This window comes from Arachis ipaensis, chromosome B01, assembly GCF_000816755.2.
Source record: "Arachis ipaensis cultivar K30076 chromosome B01, Araip1.1, whole genome shotgun sequence".
NCBI classification, from domain to species: domain Eukaryota; kingdom Viridiplantae; phylum Streptophyta; class Magnoliopsida; order Fabales; family Fabaceae; genus Arachis; species Arachis ipaensis.
In genome coordinates this window covers 48,438,351-48,446,432 of record NC_029785.2, presented here as the reverse complement: position 1 = coordinate 48,446,432, position 8,082 = coordinate 48,438,351, and the positions used below count along the sequence as shown (strand labels likewise).

The 8,082-nt window shown below is 41.3% G+C and overlaps 1 protein-coding gene across 1 annotated transcript in view; it reads left to right on the top strand.

Annotated features, from left to right (window-relative positions):
- LOC107617938 overlaps positions 7,314 to 8,082 on the top strand; it is an 8,772-nt gene continuing 8,003 nt past the window's right edge. The window contains exons 1-2 of the mRNA XM_021121142.1: positions 7,314 to 7,324; positions 7,930 to 7,932. The gene's annotated coding sequence lies outside the window, so the exon portion shown is untranslated. The remainder of the gene's footprint in view (positions 7,325 to 7,929; positions 7,933 to 8,082) is intronic.

The window sequence follows — 8,082 nt, the reverse complement described above, 5'->3', positions numbered from 1 at the left end:
TTATCACTTATGTATTTTCAAACGGTAGAGTTTCTACACACCATAGATTAAGGTGTGGAGCTCTGATGTTCCTCATGAATTAATACAAAGTACTACTGTTTTTCTATTCAATTCAAGCTTATTCCTTCTCTAAGATATCCATTCGCACCCAAGAACATGATGAATGTGATGATTATGTGACGCTCATCATCATTCTCACTTATGAACGCGTGCCTGACAAACACTTCCGTTCTACATGCAAACAAGCTAGAATGAATATCTCTTAGATATCTAATACAGAGGACTGAGTCCGAGATATTAGAATCTTCGTGGTATAAGTTAGAACCCATGGATGGCCATTCTTGAGATCCGAAAAGTCTAAACCTTGTCTGTGGTATTCCGAGTAGGATCTGGGAAGGGATGGCTGTGACGAGCTTCAAACTCGCGAGTGCTGGGCGTAGTGACAGACGCAAAAGGATAGTAAATCCTATTCCAGTATGACCGAGAACCGACAGATGATTAGCCATGCAGTGACAACGCATTGGACCATTTTCACAGAGAGGATGGGATGTAGCCATTGACAACGGTGATGCCCTACATAAAGCTTGCCATAGAAAGGTGTAGGAATGGTTGGATGAAGACAGCAGGAAAGCAGAGGTTCAGAGGAACGAAACCATCTCTATACTCTTATCTGAAATTCTCACCAATAAATTACATAAGTATCTCTATCCTAGTTCATATTTTAATTATCTATTTAATTATTAAAACTCTATAACCATTTGAATCCGCCTGACTGAGATTTATAAGGTGACCATAGTTTGCTTCAAGCCGACAATCTCTGTGGGATCGACCCTTACTCACGTAAGGTTTATTACTTGGACGACCCAGTGCACTTGCTGGTCAGTTGTGCGAAGTTATGACAAAGAATTAAGATTATGAACGTGCGTATAAAGTTTTCAGCGCCGTTACCAAGGAATGGAACCGTCACGATTTCTGCGCACCAGTAGTGTCTCGTATTACGAAAAACTAGTGGACATCATTGAGTTAAATTACAGCGGTCAATTCACAATCGTCTTGTTTAGATGTATTAGGGCAAACACCACCTCTGACAGAGGCATAAAACAAGACTCTCTGGGGCACACAGTGGTCAACTTCTCTCATCCAATTCATAACGGTCATCGAGAAGATGACGAACCATACATTCTTGCATCCGAGGCTCACCTTGTATACTATGTGGATGACGAAGCTGATAAAGAATGGAGTGTAGTAGTCCATGTGAACCTAAGGGATATGTTTGACATGGGTGAAGACATAGGACAATGTCAGTTCGAACTTTTCCCCTAACCGATTTTGACTGGGTTGTCTGAATTTGACGTCGAAGGTTTGTCGTTGAGAAGGGACGACGATTTAGAAGAACCCACCACTGATGCCATCGATAATTGCAAAGAGGCTGCCTATTTATAGATGTATTTAGATACCAATTTAGGACATGAGTACTAAAATTCTATGGTTTGTCCTATTGAAGGTTATACACTTGCATAATTATTAATTAGCAAATAGCATATAATCGAAATTAGACATTGGAAACACTTGATGTTTTAAACCACCTGGAAAATGTGATTTTAATAACATATTTTGTCTTAAAGTTATTTAATTTGTAATTTGTTAGTATATTGTAATTGAAGTTATATATTGACTGACAGATGCCAGGGCATTTTGGCCAGTTTCACTGACCTTTTCTTTACTGTTTTTAGGGTAGTTTCATGCATTTCCTTAGGAAATAAGCTAGTTTTGTGTAGATATTCACTTACATCTTGATTCAAGCATACATTGTGCATTTTACATGATTTCATGAGGATTTTACATGAATTTAAGGAAAAATTGGATGTTGCATTTCCCATGACTTGGACTAGAACTTTGATACACTTTATTGCTTAATTTCAGGACAAAGGAAGCAAAGAAGAACCACATTAGTGGCTACGTTAGTTGCACTAACGTTAACACTAACGTGGAATGGGAGTAACTTGCAAAGTTAATGAGAAAAGTGATTGCCAATAACGCTCTCGAAGCCATCATTGCCCACGTTAAGAAATAGAGCCAACGTTAGTGACACTTAACATTATCACTAACGTTGAACCAAGATCATGAGTGGCCACGTTAGAGTCCACGTTAACCTGGTTAACGTGGCCTCTAACGTTAAGAAGGAGGGGGGGAGCCAACGTTAGTGACACTCAAAATTGTCACTAACGTTGGCCAAAACACATTAAGCCATGTTAACTCCCACGTTAACCTAGTTAACGTGGAAGCTAACGTGGATCAATACTAGTTTTCATTATTCTTCTTCTATCTTTTCTCTTGATTTTACTTGAAAGCTTTCAATCTTCATCCAATTGAGTAGTTATCTTGAAAAAGAAGCTATTCATACTTGGATCTCTTTTGAACCTTGAAAGAGGAATGAAGAGATCAAGCTAGAAATGCTTTCTCATGCTGGACCAAGGATTCGCTCAACTAGAACAGTCCTCTAATTAAAGTTGCTTGATCAATCAATCCTTGTGGGATTCGACCTCACTCTATTGTGAGTTTTTACTTGACGACAAATTCGGTACACTTGCCGAAGGGAATTTGTTGTGAGACAAGTTTTCCGTGCATCAAGTTTATGGCGCTGTTGCTGGGGATTGATTGTGCATCAACAATGATTAGATTGGAGGATAACTAGATTGAGCAATTTATTTTTGTTTGATTTAAATTTCTGTTTGAGTCATTTACTTTCTGTTTTAGATAACTTCTTCCCTTCCCCCTTACTTTTTCTTTGTTATTTACTATTCATCTCACTAACCCACTAACTGTTTGATATATTGCATCACTCACACTAACAGTAACTCTGACATATATACTTTTTGCACCTATTCTCTTTGCTTGTACTTGTTGGTTGTATGACAGGGAGAAGAAGCGGCGCTTCAACTTCCTTTGATTCTGACCCTGAGAGAACCTTCCTTAGACTAAGGAGGGAGGCAAGAGAAAAACGTGTAGTTGGTGGTGAAGAAGAGGAGGAACACTTTGAGGAATACTTTGAACCAAACATGGAAGAAAACATGGAAAACCATCATGAAGAAGAGGCTCACAACCATGGCAGAGGAGGTGGAGCAAATCATGCTGGGGAGGATAGAAGAGTTTTAGGCTCTTACATCAATCCAAACCCAGGGAACTGTGGAAGTAGCATTCAAAAGCCAACCATCCATGCCAATAATTTTGAACTGAAGCCACAGCTCATCACCCTTTTTAGAACAACTGTTCGTTCGGAGGGAGTGTCCAAGAGGACCCCAATCAACATCTAACCACCTTCCTGAGAATATGTGACACAGTGAAGTCTAATGGTGTTCATCCTGACGCCTATAGACTGCTCTTATTTCCATTCTCACTCAGGGATAAAGTAGCTAAGTGGCTGGAGTTTTTCCCAAGGGAGAGCTTGACAACTTGGGAAGACGTGGTGAACAAATTCTTAGCAAGATTTTACCCTCCTCAACGAATCAATAGGCTGAGAGCTGAGGTCCAAACTTTCAGGCAATAAGATGGTGAGACTCTATATGAAGCATGGGAGAGGTTTAAAGACTTAACAAGGAGGTGCCCACCAGATATGTTCAACGAATGGGTGCAGCTGCACATTTTCTATGAAGGGCTCTCTTATGAGTCAAAGAAGGCCGTAGACCATTCATCCGGAGGATCTTTGAACAAGAAGAAGACTATTGAGGAAGCCATAGATGTCATTGAAATAGTAGCAGAGAACGACTACTTCTATGCTTCCGAAAGAGGGAACACAAGAGGAGTAATAGAGCTAAACAATGTAGATGCTCTGCTGGCCCAAAACAAGCTCATTACCCAGCAGCTGGCTGACCTCACCAAGAAGATGGAGAAGAACCAAGTAGCAGCAGTCTCCACTTCATCAACAACCCAAGAAGGAGTGAATGAAGAAGCAGAGGGTAGTCAGGAGCAAGCCAACTACATTGGGAATTCACCTAGGCAAAACCATGATCCATACTCCAAGACCTACAACTCTGGATGGAGGAATCACCCAAACTTTGGGTGGAAAAATCAACAAGACCAAAGCCTTGATCAAAGACGCCCAAATCCAAACAATGCAGCCACCCAACACTTCACATCTAGACCATATCAACACCCCCATAACAACACCTCCCCACATTCATATCAAGGCCAGAATAACCCTACTCAGCCTGACCTGTCATCATTTGATGAAAGAATATCAAGGATTGAGAATCTACTTGAAGGCCTAAGCAAGGAGATTCAAGACAACAAGGTCTTCAAGGAGGAAGTGCGAGCCAGTTTCAAGAACCAGGGAGACACAATCAAGAGGTTGGAATCTCAAGTAGGATATCTCTCTGAGTAAATTCCCAAACCCACAGATGGATTCCCAAGTGACATAGAGAAGAATTCGAGAGGTGAAACAAAGAAGGTAAGATGGGAAGATTGCAAGATGGTCACTATAAGTGATAAGGAGACTGAGGACAAGCCAAGCAAGCTGTCAGAATAACCTGAAGATACCTCAGTAGAGGAGGTGGAAAAAGATTACCAAGAACCAGAAATCTCAAAACAGGAGTTGCTGAGACTCTATGCACCTTTTCTCCAACTGCTCAAGGGAGCTGTGGAGAGGAGAATGTACTCAAGATTTCTTGACTTATTTGCATCTCTGCATGTGAACATACCATTCATCAAGACTATCCAACAAATGCCTGCATTCATCAAGTATATGAAGGAGTTGCTTCCCAGGAAAAGCTCACTCAAGGGAGGCCAAACTATAGTGATGAACAAGGAGTGCAGTGCCCTCATTCAACCGTAGTTGCCTACAAAAAGAAAAGATCCAGGGAGTTTTCATGTCCCCTGTGCCATAGGAGAAACAATGTTTGATAGAGCACTCTGCGATTTGGGAGCAAGCATCAATTTAATGCCTCTATCCCTGGTGAAAAGGCTGCAAATCAATGAGATATTGCCCACAGATGTAGTCATCAGGCTGGCTGACAAAACTCAAAAACAAGCAAGAGGGGTGGTGGAAAACGTGTTGTTAAAGGTGGGGAAAACTTTCTTCCCACAGACTTTGTCATCTTGGACATGGAAGAGAGTCACACTCACCCAATCATAATGGGAAGACCATTCCTAGCTACAGCCAGAGCACTCATAGACGTGGAGCGAGGGGAGCTAATATTGAGGATCCATGATGAACAACTCAGCTTCAATGTCTTCAAACTCTCCCAAGAAGCTGACCAAGAAAACAAAGAACCAAGCAATGATCATAACAGGATGCTGACAGAGAAAACAAGCACTGAGGCACCACCAACACATCTGAGAACCCCACTGAATGATGAACAAGGCAAACGGCAATCGTCACAGCTCAAGGAGAAGCTGGAGGAACCTAAACCACCAGAGGCATGTGAAGACAACAACAAAATTCACTTAAAAGAAGAAGTCGCCAAGAACAAGGAAGCATCAAAAGGGACAAAGAAGAAGGTACCAAGGGGGTGGAGGAACAAGAAGATCCCTACGGAAGTCGAGCAATCTCCATCATAAAGTGATGATCCTTGTCCTTTCTACATGCACAACCCCAACCGTCCATCAAACAACCACTCCATCAATCCACACCCTCCATTCACTCACAACCTTTCTATAAAAGTGATCCTTGATCCGTACCCTAGCTCCACACTCCACATCCACTCTTCACACCTATCCATTTCGGAGCAAAGCATTTCCTAACCATTTAAACACATTCTCCCTCACCACCTTCATTGCACTCAACCCTAAACAACCAAAAGTCTCCACACCCTTGCCAACTCCATACATTAACGCTCAATCATGGCATCTTCAAGCTCTAAAAGAAGGAAGGGGAAGGAACCTATGGAGCAACACTCGTATGATGAAAAGAGATTCAGAAGCTTGCATCATGTATTACAATATGGGTGGATGGTTGATAAAGAAATCATTTATGAGCTAGGATTTCAAGTTAGGAAAACTGAGTGTCCCAAAATTACAATGAAGGTAGAAAAGAGAAGATGGGAGCTCCTCACTAATCTGGTCATTAAGGTGAATGTAAATCTTATAAGAGAGTTTTATGCAAATGCGGTCCGTTATGATAAGGCAGATGACTCATATACAAGCTTTGTGAGAGGAAGATTGTGGATTTTGGCCCCATGAGTGTCATGAAGGCATTAAAACTGTGGTCCATACCGTTTGAAGAAGAGAGTTATCATTCAAGGATGGACAACAACCCTAATCATGATCAGATTGTGCAAGACATTTGTGTACCAGGAGCTGACTGGGAAAGATATGCAGATAGGAGACCAAGGTTCATCAAGAGAGCAGATCTTACTCCGGAAGCAAAGGGATGGTTCGAGATTGTAAGGAGGTCCATCCTCCCAGCAGCAAACAACTCGGAGGTGAATCTCAAGAGAGCCACACTGGTACACTGTATACTCAAAGGAGGAGAAATCAAGGTTCATGAACTCATAGCAGAAGGCATTAGAAAAATGGCAGAGAAGAGCGACTCAAGAGGAACATTATGTTACCCCAGCACTATTTACCGACTGTGCAAGAAAGCTGGGGTGGTGTTTGAAGATGAGGACCCCGTGTGGATAAAAGAGGGCATTCCAATGTCAAAATGAGCAACAAGAATCCATCCAGAGGCTAATCAACATCCAAGCACATCAAGGTGCACATATACATGAGATGCATCAAAGACAAATAGAACAGGCAGAACTATTGGACGAGCAAAGGGCATTCGCAGAAGGAGTTTACATGAGTGAGACTAGGCATCATATAAATACTCAAGCCAGGCTCGGTTACTTGGTAGGACAACTGCCTATATTGCATCCAGGATAGCACGAGAAGAAAGACAAAGGGTGGAAGAGAGTCATGAATCAGTAAGAAAGGCACTTGAGGATTGGAAGCAAGCAAGATTGACACGGATGAGAGGGAATGCAAGAGGACACAAAGAAGACAAACAAGGAGGAAAGCATGGACATCCACAAGAGTAAAAGGTGGTGGAGTTCTTTCTTTGGTCCATCTTGTTCTAAGTTTTAAATAAGGAAGATCTTGTATGAAATAGAACTTGCTTCCATGATTAGTTTAAACCTTTTTAAATTCTGTTTTTTTTTTTTTTAAGTATTGAAGAGGTCTCTGTGTGCTAGTCTCTATGTCACTGCATCGTTTCTTTACTTACTTGTATGCTTGTCCCTTTTGAATCAAATGAAAAGAGAATGATTGTTTTCAAAAGACCAGAGTGGAGTTCATACTAGGGAGTAAGTCCATGAGTTTGTGGTGTGGTCATAAGTTAGTTAAGTTGGTTCAACCATAAGGTGGGAAGACAACTATCTGTCATGAATACTATGCTTGAGACACACCCCATGAGACTAGATAAATAAGAAGATCCTAATAAGAAAAAGGGAAATAACAATCAAAGTTGAGGAATAAAAGAAAAATAGTAAGCAATAAGGCTAGGCACCAATGGTTTTAATCTTGAGGCATGTGTCTGTAGTGCTCCTGTGTGAGGGATCTACTTGGATGAATAAGCTCTTAGGGGTGCCTTATCACTTGGTAACTTGGGTTAACTAACCCGGGATTATCAGCTGAAAGTCCACTATCAAAAGTAACCCTCACCACAGAGCATTTAGTAACCCAAAGAGGTGCTGGACACCAAGGTCTCAAGAAAAGAAAATAAATAAACTATGTGCCTGTGGTGTGTATGTATGGGGGAGAGACTTGAGCAAGTAAGTTCTTAGGGGTGCTTCAACACCTAGCACCTTGAACCAACTGGTTCGAGAGTGTTGGCTGAAAGCTTATTTTAAAGAGTTGCCCCCTTACAGAGCACTTAGCTTAAGAACAAAAATAAGCCCTCAAATAACAACAAAAGGATCAATGAATAAAAGTCTCATGGGATGCAATAACAAGTGAGTATTCTAGGACATGATAAAGGTCTGAAAGCCAGGAATGAGCCTAAGTTGCTATGCATGAAACCACCATAAAACCAGGACATGACTTCCACAAGAATGACTCATGTCTCTTGGCATTTCTTTCATCATTCTCTTGTTTTAGTACTTGCTT